Source organism: Chiloscyllium punctatum, chromosome 47 (assembly GCF_047496795.1).
Source record: "Chiloscyllium punctatum isolate Juve2018m chromosome 47, sChiPun1.3, whole genome shotgun sequence".
Taxonomy (NCBI): Eukaryota; Metazoa; Chordata; class Chondrichthyes; order Orectolobiformes; family Hemiscylliidae; genus Chiloscyllium; species Chiloscyllium punctatum.
Genome location: NC_092785.1, coordinates 45587984 through 45611487, shown reverse-complemented (window position 1 = coordinate 45611487; position 23504 = coordinate 45587984).

Here is a 23504-nt window from a genome sequence, read left to right as displayed (position 1 = left end):
CTCTCCGACTCGTACCAGGGTCCTCCCCGCATCGGGGGGGGGGGGGGGTGGGCGGGGGAGGTGGGAGGTGTGAGGGAACGTATATCGGGCACTCCACCACCCGGCTTGGCCCTTTCTGACCTATTCCAGGCTGTTTCTTCTGGAATGGGAGAAAGGGAGGGAGGGAGTGAGGGTGGGACTGGGTGGCCCTGCTGTTAGTGCTGGTGTAGGTGAAGGGGACGGGGACATGGTGAGGGGTCCGGAGGGAATCAGTTCACAGTGTTGTATCCATGCAGTGTAATTAACGTGGGGGGTAAAGTGGAGGGAGGAGGAAGACAGGGGGAGAGAGAGAGGGACAGAGAGAGAGAGGGATAGAGAGTGGGACAGAGAGGGAGAGAGAGATCACGGCGGGGTGGGATGGTGCTTTACCTGTTATACAGTGAGTGTGAGGGAGCAGAGAGAATACGGTGACCCTTATCCTGACAGAGTGGGGAAGGTTATTGATTCTTGTCCTGTATTGCTGGGCATTTCCTCAGACCCCAGATACTGCACTGAGCTGGGTGGGGAGCTCAGACCATGATCAGTGGGTCAGGTGGTGTGGACCCTCTGGGAAGAGAATGGTCTCCCTCTGTACTAGCCCATCCACCAGGACATCCGTGCCCCTGTCGACAAACTGCAGTGTAATTGCCCCTTATCCCCCATGCTCAGGGTAAACTGCGCAGGGCAGCTCCGAACTGAGAAAGCGCAACCGTGTGCTCATTGGCCTTTTATAGATTGCCCCAGTGTCAGGGAACGATGAATATCCAGGGTCGCCCGGGAGATGGTGAGTTCCTCCAGCCATGATGGGTGGGAGAATCGGGCTGGTATTGAATGAGAGGGACACCATGGGGTGGGGTGGGTAGTTCATGAGGTGAGTTTGATCCGATAGCACCAGGAAACTAGCTCAGCCTCGTGCAGATAATCGTTCTGTTAGACTAAGGGAAAATGTCACTGAGACAGTTTTTTGTTTGATTCAGCCCAGTGAGTCATAGATTCTGTTGAAACAACTCCCATTTACAAAGCTGTAGTACAAATGCTCAAATATCCCATTTTCCCATCTTTCCTGGGAAGACAGGCTCTTGTTACAGGATGTTATCGAAGTGTCTACATTTCAGCATTCTGCAACCTGGGAACATATCCTTCCATGACACTGTCTCTCAGTCACCCCCTCTCTGTCTATACGACAAACTCCTCCCATGTGGTGATATTTAAACTGATTCCCCCGCCTGGTCTCTCTGGCAGTGATGTTCACACACACAGCACCCCCTTGTCAGGGCAACAATGGAGATATGGAGCTGTAAATGGGTGGGAGCTGTACATCCTGTCAGTTCCAGAACGGGCTGCAAGTTTCCCCACACTGGGCAGGGATCTCAAACAGTGTTACTGAGCAATGCACTGGGGTGGGGTACACAGTCCTTCATGCTGGGACGGCAACTGCTGCTGGATTAAAGATCAATGCACTGGGGTGGGATACACAGTCCTACATGCTGGGAGGGTAACTGCTCCCGGGTTACAGATCAATGCACTGGGGTGGGATACACAGTCCTATATGCTGGGACGGTAACTGCTCCTGGGTTACAGATCAATGCACTGGGGTGGGGTACACAGTCCTACATGCTGGGAGGGTAACTGCTCTTGGGTTACAGATCAATGTACTGGGGTGGTGTACAAAGTACTACATGCTGGGAGGGTAACTGCTCCAGGGTTACAGATCAATGCAATGGGGTGGTGTAGACATTCCTACATGCTGGGAGGGTAACTGCTCCTGGGTTACAGATCTATGTACTGGGGTGGTGTACACAGTCCTACATGCTGGGAGGGTAACTGCTCCTGGGTTACAGATCTATGTACTGGGGTGGTGTACAAAGTACTACATGCTGGGAGGGTAACTGCTTCAGGGTTACAGATCAATGCACTGGATTTGGGGTACACAGTCCTACATGCTGGGAGGGTAACTGCTCCTGGGTTACAGATCTATGTACTGGGGTGGTGTACAAAGCACTACATGCTGGGAGGGTAACTGCTCCTAGTTTACAGATCAATGCACTGGGGTGGTGTACACAATACTACATGCTGGGAGGGTAACTGCTCCTGGTTTACAGATCAATGCACTGGGGTGGGGTACACAGTCCTACATGGTGGGTGGGTAACTGCTCCTGGGTTACAGATCAATGCACTGGGGTGGTGTACACAGTCCTACATGGTGGGAGGGTAACTGCTCCTGGTTTACAGATCAATACACTGGGGTGGGGTACACAGTCCTACATGCTGGGAGGGTAACTGCTCCTGGGTTACAGATCAATGCACTGGGGTGGGGTACACAGTCCTACATGCTGGGGGGGGCGGGGGGAATGGCTCCTGGTTTACAGGGGGAGAGGTGATAGGTCAGAGAGGAGAGTGGGGTGGATGGGGGTAAGGTGATTGACAGGTCAAGGTGTTCCCCAGAACATTCCGTCCCCGACATTCTATAACTGCCATTCCCCGGAACGTTCTGTCCCTGACATTCTATAACTGACATTCCCCGGAACGTTCTGTCCCTGACATTCTATAACTGCCATTCCCCGGAACGTTCTGTCCCTGACATTCTATAACTGCCATTCCCCGGAACGTTCTGTCCCTGACATTCTATAACTGCCATTCCCCGGAACGTTCTGTCCCTCACATTGTTTGTGAACGGCCGGACGTCAGTGAATTGAACAAACGATAAGATCCCGAGGGAAGAGATCCCGTTCCAGGGAGAAGGAGACACTGTTCCGAAGGCCCCTCAGGCAGTTAAAGGGGTGAATACGTTTTCGCTGCGACACAGGATCGATCACAATTTAGACCAAAATACAGGAAATTCCCAAACTCCGTTTGTCTTCAGGAAACTGGGAGAGAATCCTTCAGGACAGTAACGTTTCCACCCTCCGTATTAGGAACTGGGAAGGAGTGACCTGTGTCTGCTCTCGAGTGATCGAGTGTGTGGGAATGTTCTGGAAACCATCTGTCCTTATGGATGTGTCTCTGTGTGTTTGGGGAGGGAGGGTTTCTTGTGGTTTATGTCACATTTTTGTCAGTAATTCCGACCTTCCCATTTGTTATTCCAGCTCCAATTATTTAAATAAATCCCTGAATACAGGGACACATTTGAAAATCTCACTGGGTCCCGGATCAAACGGGTCCCTTTGCCTCCAGGCTGATGGATAATGGGTTTGTTTTCCTTCCTCACAGTTAACGTAGTGACCATCTACGTCCTGCTTTATAAAGATTGTGGATTGTCTCCATGTGTCAGACGTTACCTGGGGGCCATGGCAGCGGCGGATCTCCTGGTCATTATCCTCGACCTGATCCTGAGACACATTCCCATTGTTTATAAGGAACAGTTTTATTTCCTGATGTACTCCGTCCCCGTGTGTAATATCCACGCCGTCCTGCTTTATGCAGCCACTGACTGCTCTGTCTGGTTCACCGTCACTTTCACCTTTGATCGGTTTGTGGCCATTTGTTGCCAGAAGCTGAAAAGTAAATATTGCAGTGAGAAAACGGCGGCAGTGGTTGTGGGAGCAGTGACTGTGCTGAGCTGTTTAAAGAACATTTCCTGGTATTTTATGCTCGAGGCTCGGTATTGGATGATGAACCGCCCCTCGTTTTGTGGTTTAACATTCGCTGTTCGAGTCTCCATTGTCTGGATCACAATCGAGTTCCTCCACAACATTCTAACCCCGTGTGTCCCATTTCTCCTGATTCTGCTGCTCAATGTTCTCACCGTCAGACACATTTTAGTGACCAGCAGAGCCCGCAGGAGACTCCGCGCTCACACCAATGGGGACGCTCAGTCTGACACTGAAATGAGAAACCGAAAAAAATCCATCATTTTACTGTTTGTGATCTCGGCCAATTTCATCCTGTTATGGTCAACGTTCATGCTGTATTCTATATGGATCCGGATGTATGAGTTTGGGTACCAGTCTGTGTATCTCCTTGACTTTGTACAGGAATTGGGCTTCATGCTGCAGCTCCTCAGTTGCTGCACAAACACCGCGATTTATGCCGTGACCCAGACTAAGTTCAGGCAGCAGCTGAAGAATGTGCTGAAATATCCCTTCACCCAAATCCATCCATCCATCAAATTCCCTCATTAATCAATCCATCCGGGATTTTCTCATTTCAGTTCCGTGTTTCAGCGATGGAGCAGCCTGTCGCTATGATAACAGACTGAGGGTAGGGCTGGTTTGTCCATCCTTATCCCACAGGGGGGTTACAGGGAAACATTTCAATGTTTCTCACAACTCAGGGGCCAGTGAGAAAAGGCACCATCCCACTGACTGTATCCATTACTTCCATTTGTAACCGATAAAAATGTTGATTAAAGCGTGCCGAGCAGCAGAGTGACCGATGTTGTTGTGTGTCTTTGTGTTGGAGAAGCTGACCTGGAGAGAGACAGACTCAGCCCCAAGTCCTAGGCCTCAGGGAAGGGGAGGGCACCGCGCCCTGAGCTCAGGAACTGGGTTTCACTCCCTATGTCCCACCAATGCAGCCTGGACTCCCCATTTCCTGTCGTGAGTGGGACAGGATTTCAGTTGTTTCATGGGGACTACCCCCCTCCCCAATCTCTGGATCAGAGGAAGAGGGACGCGTCAGGGAGACAGATTGCATCAGAGGGGGGGGCAGGAGGGAAAGAGATTTAGTCAGAGAGAAACAGAGGGAGGTGGGGAGAAAGAGACACTGAGGTAGGGGGATCGAGAGTGAGAGAAGTGGAGAGAGAGTGAAGGAGCAGGGAGAGACAGGGAGAGCGAGAGAGAGGCAAGGGAGAGCTAAGGTGAGGAAGAGAGAGAGAAATGGGGAGGACATAATGAGAGAGGGGTCAGAGAGTGTGGGACAGAGAGAGGGGGACAGAGAGAGAGGGGGAACAGAGAGATTGGGACAAAGAGCGTGGGAACAGAGAGGGGGGCTGAGAGTGGGGGACGGAGAGAGGGGGACAGAGACTGGGGGACGGAGAGAGTGGGGGTCAGAGAGTGGGGGATAGAGAAAGTGGGGACGGGGGGCGGACGGGGGGACAGAGAGGGAGGTGACAAAGAGAGGAGGGAGTCAATGGGGGACACAGAGAGAGGTGGAAAGAGAGATGAGGACAGAGAGAGGGGACAGAGAGAGGGGGGACAGAGAGACCGGGACAAAGAGAGGGGGACAGAGGGAAAGGGGGGACAAAGAGAACGGGAGAGAGAGGGGGACAGAGAGAGGGCAACAGAGAGAGGGGGACAGAGTGAGATGGATAGAGAGAGGGGGACAGAGAGTGGGGAACAGAGAGAGGGGGACAGAGAGTGGGGGACAGAGAGAGGGGAACCGAGAGTGGGGGACAGAGAGAGGGGGATAGAGAGTGGCGAATGGAGAGAGTGGGGGACGGGGGGGCGGGGGGACAGAGAGAGGGACAGAGTGAGAGAGGGATAGAGAGGGGGGGACAGAGAGAGTGGGGAGACAGAAAGATGGGGGTACATAGAGAGGGCTGGGAACGAGAAGGCGGGACGGGGGTAGGGAACAGAGAGGGAGGTCAGAGAGAGGGGGGACAGAGAGGAGAGGGGCGGAGAGGGGAGGGACAGAGCTGGGAGGGACAGAGATGGGGGCAGAGAGAGGGGGGAACAGAGAGAGTGGGGACAGGGAGAAGGGGGACAGAGTGTGAAGGGGACAGAGAAACCGGGGGACAGAGAGAGGGGGGCAGAAAGAGGGGGGCAGAGAGAGGTGTAAAGAGAGACGGGGAGAGAGGGGGCGGACTGAGATTGGGGGGACAGTGAGAAGGGGGACAGAGAGAAGGGGGACAGAGAGAGAGGGTGACCGAGAGAGGGGGACAAAGAGCGGGAGATACAGAGATGGGGGAGGACAGGGATAGAGAGGGGGACTGAGGGTGGGACAAAAAGGGGGGGACAGAAAGAGAGGGAAGAGAGCGAGAGGTGGTACAGAGAGAGGGGGGACAGAGAGAGGGGGAACAGAGGGGGGTACAGGGAGAAGGGGAGATAGAGAGGGGAGCAGAGAGAGTGGGGACAGTAAGAGAGGGGAGACAGAGAGACGGGGGCACAGTAGAGGGGGGGACAGGGGAACGGAGAGAGGTGGGACAGAGAGAGGGGGAAACAGAGAAGGGGACAGAGGGGGCGGACTGAGAGCGGAGGGACAGAGAGAAGGAGGGGCAGAGAGAGAGGGAACCGAGAGAGGGGGACAGAGAGCGGGAGAGACAGAGAGAGGTGGGGGGACAGAGAGAGTGGGAACAGAGAGAGGGGGACAGAGAGAGGGGGACAGAGAGTGGGGTGACTGGAGGGAAGAGAAAGGGGGACAGAGAGAGGAGGGAACAGAGGGAGAGGGGGTCAGAGAGAGGGGGGCAGAGGGGGAAGAGAGAGGGGTGACAGAAAGAGAGTGGGAACAGAGAGAGATTGGGGACAGAGAGAGGGGGCGACAGAGAGAGGGGAGAAAGAGAGAGAGGGGGGACAGAGAGAGAGGGGGGGACAGAGAGAGGGAGGATCAATGAAAGAGAGTACACAGAGAGGGGAGACAGAGAGAAGGGGACAGAGAGGGGGCGGTCAGAGTGAGAGAGAGAGTCAGAGAGAGAGGGGGACAGTGAGGGGGGGGACAAGAGAGTGGGGACAAGAGAGTGGGGGGAGAGAGAGGGTTGAGTGATGGGGAGAGAGAGGGGGTAGTGAGAGGGGGAAGAGAGAGGGGGGACAGAGAAAGGGGTACAGAGGGAGGGGGAACAGAGAGAGGGGGACTGAGACTGGGAGAGAGAGAGGGGGGGACAGAGAGAGGGGGATGGAGAGAGTGGGGGACAGAGGGGGGGACGGGGTGAGAGTGGGCGAGAGGGGGGACGAGAAAACAGAGAGGGAGCTGAGAGACAGGAGGGAGTGAGAGGGGGACACAGAGACAGGGGGGACAGAGAGCGCGTGGGGACAGAGTGGGGGACAGAGAGAGGGGGGGGACAGAGAGAGTGGGACAGAGAGAGGGGGACAGAGAGAACGGGAGGGGGGGACAGAGAGTGGGGAACAGAGAGAGAGGGGGAAAGAGAGAACGTAAGAGAGAGGGGGACAGAGAGCAGGGGGACAGAGAGTGGGGGACAGAGAGTGAGGGATGGAGAGAGTGGGGGACAAAGAGAGGGGGACAGAGAGTGGGGGATGGAGAGAGTGGGGGACAGAGGGCGGGACGGGGGGACAGAGAGGGAGGTAATAGACAGAGGACAGAGTGAGATGGGTACACAGAGAGGGGGGGACAGAGAGAGCATGGGGACAGAGAGAGTGGGGACAGAGAGAGAGGGATGGAGAGGGGGGACAGAGAGAGTGAGGGGACAGAGAGAGTGGGGACAGTAAGAGATGGGAGACAGAGAGACGGGGATGCACTAGAGGGACGGACAGGGGGACAGAGAGGGAGGGACAGAGAGAGAGGGGGAAAGAGAGAAGGGGACAGAGGGGGCAGACTGAGAGTGGGGGGACAGAGAGAAGGAGGGGCAGAATGAGAGGGAACCGAGAGAGGGTGATAGAGAGCTGGAGAGACAGAGAGAGGTGGGGGGACAGAGAGAGTAGGGTTCAAAGAGAGAGGGCGGCAGAGGGGGTAGAGAGAGGTGTACAAAGAGAGGGGAACAGGGGGGTACAGAGAGGGGGGGACAATTAGGGAGGGGGGACAGAGAGAGAGAGGGGGGACAAAGAGAGCAGGGGACAGAGAGAGTGGGGACAGAGAGAGGGAAACAAAGAGAGGGGCCCATAGAGAGGGGGACAGAGAGCGGGGGGATGGTGGGGCAGAGAAAGTGGAACAGAGAGAGGAGGGAACGGAGGGAGAGGGGGTCAGAGATGGAGGGCAGAGGGGGAAGAGAGAGGGGTGACAGAGAGAGAGTGGGGACAGAGAGAGGGGGACAGAGAGAGTGGGTGCCAGAGAGAGGGGAGAATGAGAGTGAGGGGGGAAGAAGAGAGAGAGAGGGGGGACAGAGAGAGGGAGTGGCAAAGAAAGAGGGGACAGAGAGAGGGGGGACAGATAGAAGGGGGACAGAGGGAAGGGGGACAGAGAGGGGGCGGTCAGAGAGAGGTCGGGGATCATAGAGAGAGTGGGAGAAAGAGAAAGGGGGACAAGAGAGTGGGGGAGAACGAGGGTGGAGTGACAGCGGAGAGAGAGGGGTAGAGAGAGGGGGAAGAGAGGGGGACAGAGAGAGGGGTGCAGAGAGTGGGGGGACAGAGAGAGGGGAACAGAGAGAGGGGAACAGAGAGAGAGGGGGGACAGAGAGAGGGGGGCTATTAAGAGAGGGGGACAGAGAGATGGGGGCGAAGAGAATAATGGGACAAAAAGAAGGGGGCAGAGAGAGCAGGGAAAGAAAGAGGAGGAAAGAGAGGGGGGACAGAGGGGACGGACAGAGAGTGAGGGTGGGACAGAGAGAGGATGGGACAGAGAGAGGAGGAACGGAGAGGGAGGGGACAGAGAGAGAGGGAGACAAGAGAGTGGGTGGAGCGAGGTAGGGGAGAGATGGGGAGAGAGAGGGGGGTATAGAGAGGCGGAAGAGAGATGGGTGGACAGACAGAGAGGGACAGTGAGTGGGGGGACAGAGAGAGAGGCACAGAGAGTGAGTGACAGAGAGAGGGGGATAGAGAGAGAGGGGTGGACAGAGAGATGGGGACAGAGGGAGAGAAGGATACAGAGTGAGAGGGTTGGACAGAGAGAATGGGAACAGAGAGGAGTGTGACAGAGAGAGGGCGAACAGAGAGAGGGGGGACAGAGAGAGAGGGGGACAGAGAGAGAGGGGACGGAGGGGGGAGCAGAGAGAGAGGGGACGGAGGGGGGAGCAGAGCGAGAGAGGGGACGGAGGGGGAGCAGAGAGAGGGGGACAGAGAAGGGGGACAGAGAGGGGGATAGAGAGAGGGGGACAGAGAGAGGGGGACAGAGAGAGGGGGACAAAGAGAGGGGGAACAGAGAGAGAGGGACAGAGAGTGGGGGACAGAGAGTGGGGGACAGAGAGTGAGGGACAGAGAGTGGGGACAGAGAGAGGGGGGACAGAGAGTGGGGGATGTAGAGAGTGGGGGACAGAGGGGGGACAAGGGAGAGAGTGGGGGACAGAGGGGGGAACGGGTAGACAGAGAGGGAGGTGACAGAGAGAGGAGGGAGTGAGAGGGGGACACAGAGACGGTGGGACAGAGAGCACGTGGGGACAGAGAGGGGGACAGCGAGAGAGGTGGACAGAGATGGGGGACAGAGAGAGAGGGGGTACAGAGAGAGGGGAACAAAGAGAGGGGGACATAGAGAGAGGGGACAGAGAGAACGGGCGAGAGAGGGGGGACAGAGAGCAGGGGGATAGAGAGAGGGAGACAGAGAGTGGGGGACAGAGAGTGGGGGATGGAGAGAGTGGGGGACAGAGAGAGAGGAACAGAGAGTGGGGGATGAAGAGAGTGGTAGACAGAGGGGTCACGGGGGGACAGAGAGGGTTGTGTTAGAGAGAGGACGGAGTGAGAGGGGGACACAGAGAGAGGGGGACAGAGAGAGGGGGACAGAGAGGGGGAGGTCAGAGTCAGGGGGACACAGAAGTGGGGGCAGAGGGAGGGTGGGACAGAGAGAGAGGGGGACAGAGAGAGGGTGGGACAGAGAGAGGGGGACACAGAGAGAGGGTGACAAGAGAGTGGGGCAGCGAGGTAGGGGAGAGATGGTGAGAGAGGGGTGTATAGAGGGGGGTCAGAGAGTGGGGGATAGAGAGAGGGGGACAGCGAGAGAGGGGGGACAGAGAGAGGGGGACAAAGAGAGGGGGAACAGAGAGAGGGGGACAGAGACTGGGGGAGAGAGAGAGGGAGACAGAGAGAGGGGGTCAGAGAGAGGGCGATGGAGAGAGGGAGGACAGAGAGTGGGGGATGGAGAGAGTGGGGGACAGAGGGGGGACGGGGGAGGGAGTGGGCGACAGAGGGGGGACGGGAAAAGAGAGAGGGAGCTGAGAGACAGGAGGGAGTGAGAAGGGGACACAGAGACAGGGGGGAGAGAGAGTGCGTGGGGACAGAGTGGGGGACAGAGAGAGAGGGGGACAGAGAGAGGGGGACAGAGAGAACAGGAGAGAGAGGGGGTACAGAGAGTGGGGGATGGAGAGAGTGGGGGACAGAGGGCGGGACGGGGGGACAGAGAGGGAGGTAATAGAGAGAGGACAGAGTGAGATGGGTACACGGGGGGGGTACAGAGAGAGCATGGGGACCGAGAGGGGGACAGAGAGAGAGGGTTGGAGAGGGGGGACAGAGAGAGTGAGGGGACAGAGAGAGCGGGGACAGTAAGAGATGGGAGACAGAGAGACGGGGATGCGTAGAAGGACGGACAGGGGGACAGAGAGGGAGGGTCAGAGGGAGGGTCAGAGAGAGGGGGAAAGAGAGAAGGGGACAGAGGGGGCAGACTGAGAGTGGGGGGACAGAGAGAAGGAGGGGCAGAAAGAGAGAGAACCGAGAGAGGGTGATAGAGAGCGGGAGAGACAGAGAGAGGTGGGGGGACAGAGAGAGTCGGGTTCAAAGAGAGAGGGCGGCAGAGGGGTAGAGAGAGGTGTACAAAGAGAGGGGAACAGGGGGGTTAAAAGAGAGGGGGGACAATTAGGGAGGGGGGACAGAGAGAGGGGGGTCAAAGAGGGAAGGGGACAGAGAGAGTGGGGACAGAGAGAGAGAAAAAAAGAGAGAGGGAACAGATAGAGGGGGACAGAGAGAGGAGGGAACGGAGGGAGAGGGGGTCAGAGGGGGGGCAGAGGGGGAAGAGAGAGGGGTGACAGAGAGAGAGGGGAGCAGAGAGAGGGGAACAGAGAGAGAGGGTGGACAGAGAGATGGGGACAGAGGGAGAGGGAGGGACAGAGTGAGAGGGTGACAGAGAGGGTGGGGACAGAGAGGAGGGTGACAGAGCAGTGGGTACAGAGAAGAGGGACAGAGAGAGGGGGACACAGAGAGAGTGGGGACAGAGAGAGGGGGGCTATTGAGAGAGGGGGACAGAGAGATCGGGGCGAAGAGAGAGGGGGACAAAAAGACGGGGGCAGAGAGAGCAGGGAAAGAAAGAGGAGGAAAGGGGGGGCAGAGGGGACGGACAGAGAGAGGGTGGGATAGAGAGAGGGTGGGACAGAGAGAGGGGGAACGGAGAGGGAGGGGACAGAGAGAGAGGGGGACAAGAGAGTGGGTGGAGTGAGATCGCGGAGAGATGTGGAGAGAGGGGGAGTATAGAGAGGCGGAAGAGAGAGAGGGTGGACAGACAGAGGGGGACAGTGAGTGGGGTGACAGAGAGAGAGGGGCAGAGAGAGAGTGACAGAGAGAGGGGTGCAGAGAGAGAGGGGTGGACAGAGAGATGGGGACAGAGGGAGAGGAGGATACAGAGTGAGAGGGTTGGACAGAGAGAATGGGAACAGAGAGGAGTGTGACAGAGAGAGGGGGGACAGAGAGGGGGGACAGAGAAGGGAGGGATGGAGAGGGGCACAGAGAGAGGGCGAACAGAGATGGGGGGACAGAGAGAGAGGGGGACTGAGAGAGGGGAACAGAGAGAGAGGGTGGACAGAGAGATGGGGACAGAGGGAGAGGGAGGGACAGAGTGAGAGGGTGACAGAGAGGGTGGGGACAGAGAGGAGGGTGACAGAGCAGTGGGTACAGAGAAGAGGGACAGAGAGAGGGGGACACAGAGAGAGTGGGGACAGAGAGAGGGGGGCTATTGAGAGAGGGGGACAGAGAGATCGGGGCGAAGAGAGAGGGGGACAAAAAGACGGGGGCAGAGAGAGCAGGGAAAGAAAGAGGAGGAAAGGGGGGGCAGAGGGGACGGAGAGAGAGAGGGTGGGATAGAGAGAGGGTGGGACAGAGAGAGGGGGAACGGAGAGGGAGGGGACAGAGAGAGAGGGGGACAAGAGAGTGGGTGGAGTGAGATCGCGGAGAGATGTGGAGAGAGGGGGAGTATAGAGAGGCGGAAGAGAGAGAGGGTGGACAGACAGAGGGGGACAGTGAGTGGGGTGACAGAGAGAGAGGGGCAGAGAGAGAGTGACAGAGAGAGGGGTGCAGAGAGAGAGGGGTGGACAGAGAGATGGGGACAGAGGGAGAGGAGGATACAGAGTGAGAGGGTTGGACAGAGAGAATGGGAACAGAGAGGAGTGTGACAGAGAGAGGGGGGACAGAGAGGGGGGACAGAGAAGGGAGGGATGGAGAGGGGCACAGAGAGAGGGCGAACAGAGATGGGGGGACAGAGAGAGAGGGGGACTGAGAGAGAGGGGACGGGGGGGAGCAGAGAGAGAGGGGACAGAGGGGGGAGCAGAGAGAGGGGGACAGAGAAGGGGGACAGAGAGGGGGGTAGAGAGAGGGGGGACAGAGAGAGGGAGAGACGGAGAGGGGGAGACAGAGAGAGGGGGAACAGAGAGAGAGGGACAGAGAGTGGGGGACAGAGAGAGAGGGACAGAGAGACGCGTCAGAGAGAGGGAGGACAGAGAGAGGGGGACAAAGAGACGGGGAACAGAGAGAGGGGGCAGGGAGTGGGGGACAGAGAGAGGGGGGACAGAGAGTGAGGGATGGAGAGAGTGGGGGACAGAGGGGGGACGAGGGATAGAGTGGGGGACAGAGGGGGGAACGGGTAGACAGAGAGGGAGGTGACAGAGAGAGGAGGGAGTGAGAGGGGGACACAGAGACGTTGGGACAGAGAGCACGTGGGGACAGAGAGGGGGACAGCGAGAGAGGTGAACAGAGATGGGGGACAGAGAGAAAGGGGGTACAGAGAGAGGGGGACAAAGAGAGGGGGACATAGAGAGAGGGGACAGAGAGAACGGGCGAGAGAGGGTGACAGAGAGCAGGGGGATAGAGAGAGGGAGACAGAGAGTGGGGGACAGAGAGTGGGGGTGGAGAGAGTGGGGGACAGAGAGAGGGGGGCAGAGAGTGGGGGATGAAGAGAGTGGGGGACAGAGGGGGCACGGGGGGACAGAGAGGGTTGTGATAGAGAGAGGATGGAGTGAGAGGGGCCACAGAGAGAGGGGGACAGAGAGAGGGGGACAGAGAGGGGGACAGAGAGAGGGGGGGACGGAGAGAGTGAGGGGACAGATAGAGAGGGTACTTAGAGAGGGCTGGGACAGAGAAAGCGGGAAGGGGGGCCAGAGAGGGGGTCAGAGAGAGGGGGGACAGAGAGAGTGTGAGAGAGAGGGGAGGGACGGAGATGGGGGACAGAGATAGGGGCAGAGGGAGGGGGAACAGAGAGACGGGGACAGAAAGGGGGGACAGATTGGGGGTGCAGAGAGAGAGAAGGGGACCGAGAGGTGGACAGAAGAAGGGGGGGAACAGAGCGAGGGAGGTCAGAGTCAGGGGGACAGAGAGAGTGGGTCAGAGGGAGGGTGGGACAGAGAGAGAGGGGGGACAGAGAGAGGGTGGGACAGAGAGAGGGGGACAGAGAGAGAGGGGGACAAGAGAGTGGGGGACAGAGACTGGGGGAGAGAGAGAGGGGGGACAGAGAGAGGGGGTCAAAGAGAGGGGGAACAGAGAGAGGGGGACAGAGACTGGGGGAGAGAGAGAGGGGGACAAGAGAGTGGGGGGAGCGAGGTAGGGGAGAGATGGGGAGAGAGAGGGGTGTATAGAGAGGGGTCAGAGAGTGGGGGACAGAGAGAGGGGGACAGAGAGAGAGGGGGGACAGAGAGAGGCGGTCAAAGAGAGGGGGAACAGAGAGAGGGTGACAGAGACTGGGGGAGAGAGAGAGGGGGACAGAGAGAGGGGGAACGGAGAGGGAGGGGACAGAGAGAGAGGGGGACAAGAGAGTGGGTGGAGTGAGATCGCGGAGAGATGTGGAGAGAGGGGGAGTATAGAGAGGCGGAAGAGAGAGAGGGTGGACAGACAGAGGGGGACAGTGAGTGGGGTGACAGAGAGAGAGGGGCAGAGAGAGAGTGACAGAGAGAGGGGTGCAGAGAGAGAGGGGTGGACAGAGAGATGGGGACAGAGGGAGAGGAGGATACAGAGTGAGAGGGTTGGACAGAGAGAATGGGAACAGAGAGGAGTGTGACAGAGAGAGGGGGGACAGAGAGGGGGGACAGAGAAGGGAGGGATGGAGAGGGGCACAGAGAGAGGGCGAACAGAGATGGGGGGACAGAGAGAGAGGGGGACTGAGAGAGAGGGGACGGGGGGGAGCAGAGAGAGAGGGGACAGAGGGGGGAGCAGAGAGAGGGGGACAGAGAAGGGGGACAGAGAGGGGGGTAGAGAGAGGGGGGACAGAGAGAGGGAGAGACGGAGAGGGGGAGACAGAGAGAGGGGGAACAGAGAGAGAGGGACAGAGAGTGGGGGACAGAGAGAGAGGGACAGAGAGACGCGTCAGAGAGAGGGAGGACAGAGAGAGGGGGACAAAGAGACGGGGAACAGAGAGAGGGGGCAGGGAGTGGGGGACAGAGAGAGGGGGGACAGAGAGTGAGGGATGGAGAGAGTGGGGGACAGAGGGGGGACGAGGGATAGAGTGGGGGACAGAGGGGGGAACGGGTAGACAGAGAGGGAGGTGACAGAGAGAGGAGGGAGTGAGAGGGGGACACAGAGACGTTGGGACAGAGAGCACGTGGGGACAGAGAGGGGGACAGCGAGAGAGGTGAACAGAGATGGGGGACAGAGAGAAAGGGGGTACAGAGAGAGGGGGACAAAGAGAGGGGGACATAGAGAGAGGGGACAGAGAGAACGGGCGAGAGAGGGTGACAGAGAGCAGGGGGATAGAGAGAGGGAGACAGAGAGTGGGGGACAGAGAGTGGGGGTGGAGAGAGTGGGGGACAGAGAGAGGGGGGCAGAGAGTGGGGGATGAAGAGAGTGGGGGACAGAGGGGGCACGGGGGGACAGAGAGGGTTGTGATAGAGAGAGGATGGAGTGAGAGGGGCCACAGAGAGAGGGGGACAGAGAGAGGGGGACAGAGAGGGGGACAGAGAGAGGGGGGGACGGAGAGAGTGAGGGGACAGATAGAGAGGGTACTTAGAGAGGGCTGGGACAGAGAAAGCGGGAAGGGGGGCCAGAGAGGGGGTCAGAGAGAGGGGGGACAGAGAGAGTGTGAGAGAGAGGGGAGGGACGGAGATGGGGGACAGAGATAGGGGCAGAGGGAGGGGGAACAGAGAGACGGGGACAGAAAGGGGGGACAGATTGGGGGTGCAGAGAGAGAGAAGGGGACGGAGAGGTGGACAGAAGAAGGGGGGGAACAGAGCGAGGGAGGTCAGAGTCAGGGGGACAGAGAGAGTGGGTCAGAGGGAGGGTGGGACAGAGAGAGAGGGGGGACAGAGAGAGGGTGGGACAGAGAGAGGGGGACAGAGAGAGAGGGGGACAAGAGAGTGGGGGACAGAGACTGGGGGAGAGAGAGAGGGGGGACAGAGAGAGGGGGTCAAAGAGAGGGGGAACAGAGAGAGGGGGACAGAGACTGGGGGAGAGAGAGAGGGGGACAAGAGAGTGGGGGGAGCGAGGTAGGGGAGAGATGGGGAGAGAGAGGGGTGTATAGAGAGGGGTCAGAGAGTGGGGGACAGAGAGAGGGGGACAGAGAGAGAGGGGGGACAGAGAGAGGCGGTCAAAGAGAGGGGGAACAGAGAGAGGGTGACAGAGACTGGGGGAGAGAGAGAGGGGGACAGAGAGAGGGGGTCAGAGAGAGGGCGATGGAGAGAGGGAGGACAGAGAGTGGGGAATGGAGAGAGTGGTGGACAGAGGGGGGACGGGGGAGAGTGTGGTAGACAGAGGGGGGACGGGAAAAGAGAGAGGGAGCTGAGAGACAGGAGGGAGTGAGAGGGGGTCACAGAGACAGGGGGGACAGAGAGAGCGTGGGGACAGAGTGGGAGACAGAGAGAGAGGGGGACAGAGAGAGGGGGACAGTGATGAGGACAGAGAGAACGGAAGAGAGAGGGGGGACAGAGAGTGGGGACAGAGAGAGAGGAGGACAGAGAGAACGTGAGAGTGAGGGGGACAGAGAGCAGGGGGACAGAGAGTGGGGGACAGAGAGTGTGGGACAGACAGTGGGGGATGGAGAGAGTGGGGGACAAAGAGAGGGGGACAGAGAGTCGGGGATGGAGAGAGTGGGGGACAGAGGGCGGGACGGGGGGACAGAGAGGGAGGTAATTGAGAGAGGACAGAGTGAGATGGGTACACAGAGAGGGGGGGACAGAGAGAGCATGGGGACAGAGAGGGGGACAGAGAGAGAGGGATGGAGAGGGGGGGACAGAGAGAGTGGGGACAGTAAGAGATGGGAGACAGAGAGACGGCGATGCAGTAGAGGGACGGACAGGGGGACAGAGAGGGAGGGACAGAGAGAGGGGGAAAGAGAGAAGGGGACAGAGGGGGCAGACTGAGAGTGGGGGGACAGAGAGAAGGAGGGGAAGAAAGAGAGGGAACCGAGAGAGGGTGATAGAGAGCGGGAGAGACAGAGAGAGGTGGGGGGACAGAGAGAGTGGGGTTCAAAGAGAAAGTGTGGCAGAGGGGGTAAAGAGAGGTATACAAAGAGAGGGGAACGGGTGGGTTACAGAGAGAGGGGGGACAATTAGGGAGGGGGGACAGAGAGAGAGGGGGGACAATGAGAGAAGGGGACAGAGAGAGTGGGGACAGAGAGAGGGAAACAAAGAGAGGGGGCCATAGAGAGGGGGACAGAGAGCGGGGTGATGGGGGTGGGCAAAGAAAGGGGGACAGAGAGAGGAGGGAACGGAGGGAGAGGTGGTCAGAGATGGAGGGCAGAGGGGGAAGAGAGATGGGTGACAGAGAGAGAGGGGATCAGAGAGAGGGGAACAGAGAGAGAGGGGTGGACAGAGAGATGGGGACAGAGAGGAGGGTGACTGAGCAGTGGGTACAGAGAGGGGGGACAGAGAGGGGGGGACACAGAGAGAGTGGGGACAGAGAGAGGGGGCTATTGAGAGAGGGGGACAGAGAGATGGGGGCGGAGAGAGAGGGGGACTAAAAGAGGGGTGCAGAGAGAGCAGGGAAAGAAAGAGAAGGAAAGAGAGAGGGGGTCAGTCGGGACGGACAGAGAGAGGGTGGGACAGAGAGAGGGTGGGACAGAGAGAGGGGGAACGGAGAGGGAGGGGACAGAGAGAGGGGGGTCAAGAGAGTGGGTGGAGCGAGGTAGGGGAGAGATGGGGAGAGAGAGGGGGGTATAGAGAGGCGGAAGAGAGAGAGGGTGGACAGACAGAGGGGGACAGAGAGAGGGGGGTGGACAGAGAGATAGGGACAGAGGGAGAGGAGGATACAGAGTGAGAGGGTTGGACAGAGAGAATGGGAACAGAGAGGAGTGTGACAGAGAGAGGGGGGACAGAGAGGGGTGACAGAGAAGGGAGGGATGGAGAGGGTCACAGAGAGAGGGCGAACAGAGAGAGGGGGGACACAGAGAGAGGGGCAGAGAGAGAGGGGACGGAGGGGGGAGCAGAGAGAGAGAGGGGACAGAGGGGGGAGCCGAGAGAGGGGGACAGAGAAGAGGGACAGAGAGGGGGTGATAGAGAGAGGGGGGACAGAGAGAGGGGGACAAAGAGACGGGGAACAGAGAGAGGGGGCAGAGAGTGGGGGACAGAGAGAGGGGGGACAGAGAGTGAGGGATGGAGAGAGTGGGGGACAGAGGGGGGACGAGGGATAGAGTGGGGGACAGAGGGGGGAACGGGTAGACAGAGAGGGAGGTGACAGAGAGAGGAGGGAGTGAGAGGGGGACACAGAGACGTTGGGACAGAGAGCACGTGGGGACAGAGAGGGGGACAGCGAGAGAGGTGAACAGAGATGGGGGACAGAGAGAAAGGGGGTACAGAGAGAGGGGGACAAAGAGAGGGGGACATAGAGAGAGGGGACAGAGAGAACGGGCGAGAGAGGGTGACAGAGAGCAGGGGGATAGAGAGAGGGAGACAGAGAGTGGGGGACAGAGAGTGGGGGTGGAGAGAGTGGGGGACAGAGAGAGGGGGGCAGAGAGTGGGGGATGAAGAGAGTGGGGGACAGAGGGGGCACGGGGGGACAGAGAGGGTTGTGATAGAGAGAGGATGGAGTGAGAGGGGCCACAGAGAGAGGGGGACAGAGAGAGGGGGTCAGAGAGAGGGGGGACAGAGAGAGTGAGGGGACAGATAGAGAGGGTACTTAGAGAGGGCTGGGACAGAGAAAGCGGGAAGGGGGGCGAGAGAGGGGGTCAGAGATAGGGGGGACAGAGACAGTGTGAGAGAGAGGGGAGGGACGGAGATGGGGGACAGAGATAGGGGCAGAGTGAGGGGGAACAGAGAGACGGGGACAGAAAGGGGGGACAGATTGGGGGTGCAGAGAGAGAGAAGGGGACCGAGAGGTGGACAGAAGAAGGGGGGGACAGAGCGAGGGAGGTCAGAGTCAGGGGGACAGAGAGAGTGGGTCAGAGGGAGGGTGGGACAGAGAGAGAGGGGGGACAGAGAGAGGGAGACAGAGAGAGGGGCGACAGAGAGACGGGGACAGAGAGATGGGGGACAGAGAGAGGGGAACGAAGAGAGAGGGGGTACAGAGAGGGGGGACAGAGAAAGAGGGGTGACGGGAGCGGAAAGGGTGTTGACAGAGAGAGAACAGAGAGAGGAGAACCGACAGAGAGAGGGGACAGAGATAGGGGGACAGAGAGAGGGGAACGGAGAGAGAGGGGGGACAGAGAGGGAGGACAGAGAGAGAGGGGACAGAAAGAGGGGAACGATGAGAGAGAGGGGACAGAGGGGGGGACAGAGAGAGGGGAATGGAGAGAGGGGAGACAGAGTGAGGGAGGACAGAGAGAGGGAGGACAGAGAGAGGGTGACAGAGTGGAGGGGGACAGAGAGTTGGGGACAGAGAGAGGGAGACAGAGCGAGGGCAACGGAGAGAGAGGGGGCATTGAGAGAATGGGACAGAGAGATGGAAGGTCTGAAAGAGGAGAGAGAGATTGGGTGACAGAGAGAGGGGCGGTCAGAGAGAGAAGGGACAGAGAGAGGAGGCAAGAGAGTGGGGGGAGAGAGAGAGAGAGGGGGGAGAGATGGGGAGAGGAGGGGGGTTAAAAGAGGGGGAAGAGAGAAGGTGGACATAGAGGGGGACAGTGAGTGGGGGGACAGAGAGTGGTGGACAGAGAGATGGGGACAGAGGGAGAGGGAACAGAGAGGAGGGGGCAGATAGAGGGGGGACAGAGAGAGGGGAATGGAGAGAGAGGGGCAACAGAGAGAGGGGCAGACAGATTGGAACGGAGAGAGAGGGGGGACAGAGAGAGGGGAATAGACAGAGGGGGCACAGAGAGGGGGGAACAGAGAGAGGGGAATAGACAGAGGGGGGCACAGAGGGGGGGACAGAGAGAGGGGAACAGAGAGAGAGGGGGTCAAAGAGGAGCGGGGACAGAGAGGAGGGGGAAAGGTGAAGCGGTGTTAGAGAGGAGAGGGGCAGAGAGAGGGGTCAGAGACAGGGGTTACAGAGAGACAGGAGGGACAGAGAGCGCAGGGACAGTGCGAGGGAGACAGAGTGAGTGGGGCACAGAGAGAGAGGGGGACACAGAGAGGGGGGCAAGAGAGAGGAGAGAGACGGGGGAGACAGTGGTGGAGAGAGGGGGAGACAGACGGTGGGGGAGTAGCGACGAGGGGAGAGAGAGGAGGGGAGAGAAGGGGGGACAGTGAGGGGAGAGACAGAGGGGGAGAGGGGATAGAGAGGAGGGTAGAGAGAGGAGGGGAAAGAGGAGGGGAGAGAGGGGGAGAGAGAGGAGGGGAGAGAGTGGGGTGAGAGCGGGGGAGATGAGAGGGGGAGACGGGGGAGGGAGAGATGGGGAGAGTGAGAGGGTGAGTGAGGGAGGGATTGAGAGAGAGAAGGGGTGAGAGAGGGAGAGAGAGAGGGGAGAGAGTTCTGTGACAGAGTTGGGGGAGAGAGTTAGTGAAGAGAGAGTTAGGGGAGAGAGTGAGGGGTAGATAGACTGAGCGAGGAGGAAAGGGAGGGGGAGGAGGAGAGATAGGATAGAGAGCGAGGCAAGGAGAGAGAGGGCGGAGAGAGAAAGGGAAGTGAGAGAGGGGTGAGAGAGCTAGTGGGAGAGCGGGGGAGAAGGAGGGGCGAGGGAGCGAGAGGGGGAGAGGGGAGAGAGAGGGGGAGAGTGAACTGGACAGGGTGAGGGGGAGAGACAGGGGGAGAGAGAGAGTCGCAGGGAGAGAGGGCTGGGAGAGGGGAGCAGAGAGAGGGGGCAGAGAGAGGTGGCAGAGGGAGGGATCGAGGAAGGTGGGCGAGAGAGGGGGGCAAGAGAGGGGTCGAGAGAGGGGAGGGAGTGAGGGGAGAGAGGGGGAGAGGGGGGTGAGAGAGGGGTGAGAGAGACGGCAGAGAGCGCGGGGACAGAGAGAGAGTGGGGAGAAAGTGGGGGAGAGAGGGGCTGACAGGGGAGGGGGAGAAGGGAAGAGAGTGGAGACTGGGAGAGGGGAGATGAAGAGGGGAGTTAGAGAGGGGATTGGGATCGGAAGAGAGGGTAGAGCGAGAGGGGAGACGGAGGGAGTTAAAGAGAGGGGGAAGAGAGAGCAGAGTAGAGAGACTGGGGAGAGAGAGGTGAAGAAATGGGGGAGAGAGAAGGGGAGAGGGCTGGAGAGAGGGGGATAGAGAGGGGTAGAGAGAGGGGAGAGAGAAGGGGAGAGAGAGGGCGGAGAGAGAGGGGCAGGAGTGGAGACGATGGGGGGGCGAGAGTGGGGGCAACAGTGGGGGTAAGAGTGGGGGGTGAGAGGGTGGGCAAGAGTGGGGGGCGAGAGGGGGGGCGAGGGTGGGGGCGAGGGGGGGCGAGGGTGGGGTAAAAGAGGGGGAGAGAGAGGAGGGGCGAGACAGGAGTGCGAGACGGGGACGAGAGATGGGTGCGAGATGGGGGCGAGAGAGAGGGCGGACGGAGGGGAGAGAGGGGGAGGGGGAGAGAGGGGATAGAGAGAGTGTTGGGAAAAGAGGGGGGAGAGAGAGAGGGGAGAGAGGGGGGAGAGAGAGGCGGGAGAGAGAATGGGAGGGGAAGAGAGAGGGCAAGAGAGAGGGGGAGAGATTGGGGAGAGAGAGAATGGGGGACAGAGTGGGGAGAGAGAGAGGGGAGTGTGGGAGGAGAGAGAGGGGGTGAGAGAGTGAGATGAGAAAGAGGGGCAAAGGAGGTGGGAAGAGAGAGGGTGAGAGAGGGGAGAGAGTGAGAGGAGTAAGAGGGGGTGAGAGAGAGAGGCGAGAGAGAGAGAGGCGAGAGAGGTGGGAAGAGAGGGGGTAGAGGGGGAGAGAGTGGGTAGAGAGAGGGGAGAGAGGGGAAAAGAAAGAGGGGGAGAGAGGGAGGGGGAGAGAGTGGGGGTAGAGAGTGGGGGGCAGAGAGGGGTGGGAGAGGGTGTACAGAGATGGGGAAGAGAGAGGGGGAGAGAGAGGGGGGAGAGAGAGTGGGGGGGAGAGAGTGGTGTGGAGAGAGTGGGGGGAAATAGTGGGGGAGGGACAGTGGATGGGGAGAGTGGGGGTGGAGAGTGCGTTGGGAGAGAAGGGAGAGACACTTGCGTAAGTGATTGGGGTAAGAGAGGGGAGGGAGAAAGAGAGGGGAAGGAGAGAGACGAGAGAGAGTGGGGTGAAAAAGAGGGGAGATGGAGAGAGGTGAGGTGGAGAGAGGGGAGAAAGAGAGGGGTGGAAAGAGAGGGGAGAGAGAGAAAGGGTAGAGAAACAGGGGTATAGAGCGAGGGAGAGAGACAGAGGGGGGTAGAGAGAGGGGAGAGAGAGAGAGAGGGGGGGCGAGAGAGGTCGGAGAGTGGGAGGGGGAGGGGCGTGAGAGAGGGGGCAGAGAGATGGTGTGAGAGAGGGGGTGAGAGAGGGGGTGAGAGAGAGGGGAGAGAGTGGAGACGAGTGGGGGGCGAGAGTGGGGGCGAGAGAGGGGGTGAGAAGGGGGCGAGGGAGGGGGCGAGAGTGGGGGCAAGAGTGGGGGCAATAGAGGGGGCGAGAGTGGGGGCAAGAGAGGGTGCGAGAGGGGGGGCGAGAGAGAGGGGGGAGAGAGGGGGTAGAGAGAGAGTTGGGGAAAGCAGCGCAGAGGGGGAGAGAGAATGGAGAGAGAGGCTGGAGAGAGAGGGGGAGAGAGTGTGGAGGAGAGAGAGTGGGGGAAAGAGTGGAGGAGAGAGAGGGGGAGAGAGAAAGAGGCGAGAGAGAGGGGCAAGAGAGGTGGGGAGAGAGAGGAGAGAGAGTGGGAGGGGAGAGAAAGGGTGATAGAGAGAGGTGAGAAGGAGAGGCGAGAGAGGGGGAGAGGGGGGAGAGTGTGAGGGGGAAGAGAGAGGGTGTGAGAGAGAGGTTGTGAGAGGGGAGAGAGAGAGGGGGAGAGTGGGGGTTGAGAAAAGGGGAAAGACAGGGGGGTGTGGAGAAAGAAGGGGGCAGAGAAAGGGGGAGAGAAAGAGGGGGAGTGAGATTGGGGGAGACAGTGGAGAAAGAGTGGGAAAGAGAGAGGGGAGAGTGAGATGGTGAGAGAGGGAGGGTGAGAGGGGTGGAGAGAGAGGGGAGAGAGAGAGAGGGGAGAGAGATGATGTGAGAGTGGGGAAAGAGAGTGGGGAAAGAGAGTGGGGGAGAGGGAGGAGAGAGTGAGAGCATGAGAGGCAGGGAGTGAGAGAGGGAGAGAGAGGGAGAGATTTAGGCGACAGAGTGGGAGAGAGAGTTAGTGAAGAGAGAATGGGAGAGAGAAAGATTGGGGGTCGAGAGAGGGGGTGAGCAGGGTAGAGAGAGAGGGGAGAGGGAGGGAGAGAGAAGGGGAGGCGGAGAGGGGGGAGAGTGGGGGATAGAGAGGAGAGAGAGGCGGACAGAGGGAGGGTGACAGAGGGAGGGGGACAGTGAGTGGAGGGAGACAAAGGGGGAGAGGGGGGAGAGAGGGAGGGGTGGGGAAAGTGTGGGGAGAGAGAGTGGGGAGAGAGAGTGCAGAGAGAGAGAGTGAGGGAGAGAGTGGGGGAGGGAGAGGGTTAGGGAGGGAGGGAGTGAGAGAGAGGGGAGTGATTTTGGGGACAGAGTGGGGGGAGAGTTAGTGAAGAGAGGGGGGAGAGAGAGTGAGGTGTAGAGAGAGAGAGTGGGTGAAAGAGAGAGGTGTAGAGAGAGGGGATGAGAGAGACGGTAGAGAGAAGGCGAGAGAGGAGGGGATAGGGGTGAGAGGGGTTAGAGTGGTGAGAGGGTTGTGGAGAGAGGCGGCAGAGAGAGAGAGATAGGGAGGGGGAAGAGAGACGGGGAGTGCAAGAGAGAGGGGGAGATAGTGGGGGAAGAGAGAGGGGGAGAGAGAGGGTGAGAGAGGGGGGAGAGGGGGGAGAGGTGGAGAGGGGGGAGAGGGGGAGGGGGGGAGAGGGATGGGGAGAGGGAGGGGGAGAGAGAGGGGGCGAGAGATGGGGAGAGTGACAGGGAGAGGGAGAGGAAGGTGCGAGGGAGGGTGAGAGAGGGGGACAGAAAGAGGTTGAGAGCGGGGGGAAAGAGAGGGGACAGAGATGTTGAAAGAGTGGGGGAGAGAGAGAGGAGGGTGAGAAGGGGAGACTGGCGTGGCGAGAGAGGGGGAGGAAGAGGAAAGTGCGAGGGAGGGTGAGAGAGGGGGGACAGAAAGAGGTTAAGAGTGGGGGGAGAGAGGGGAGAAAGTGGGGGAGAGAGTGGGAGAAGAAAGAGTGGGAAGAGAGAGGGGAGAGA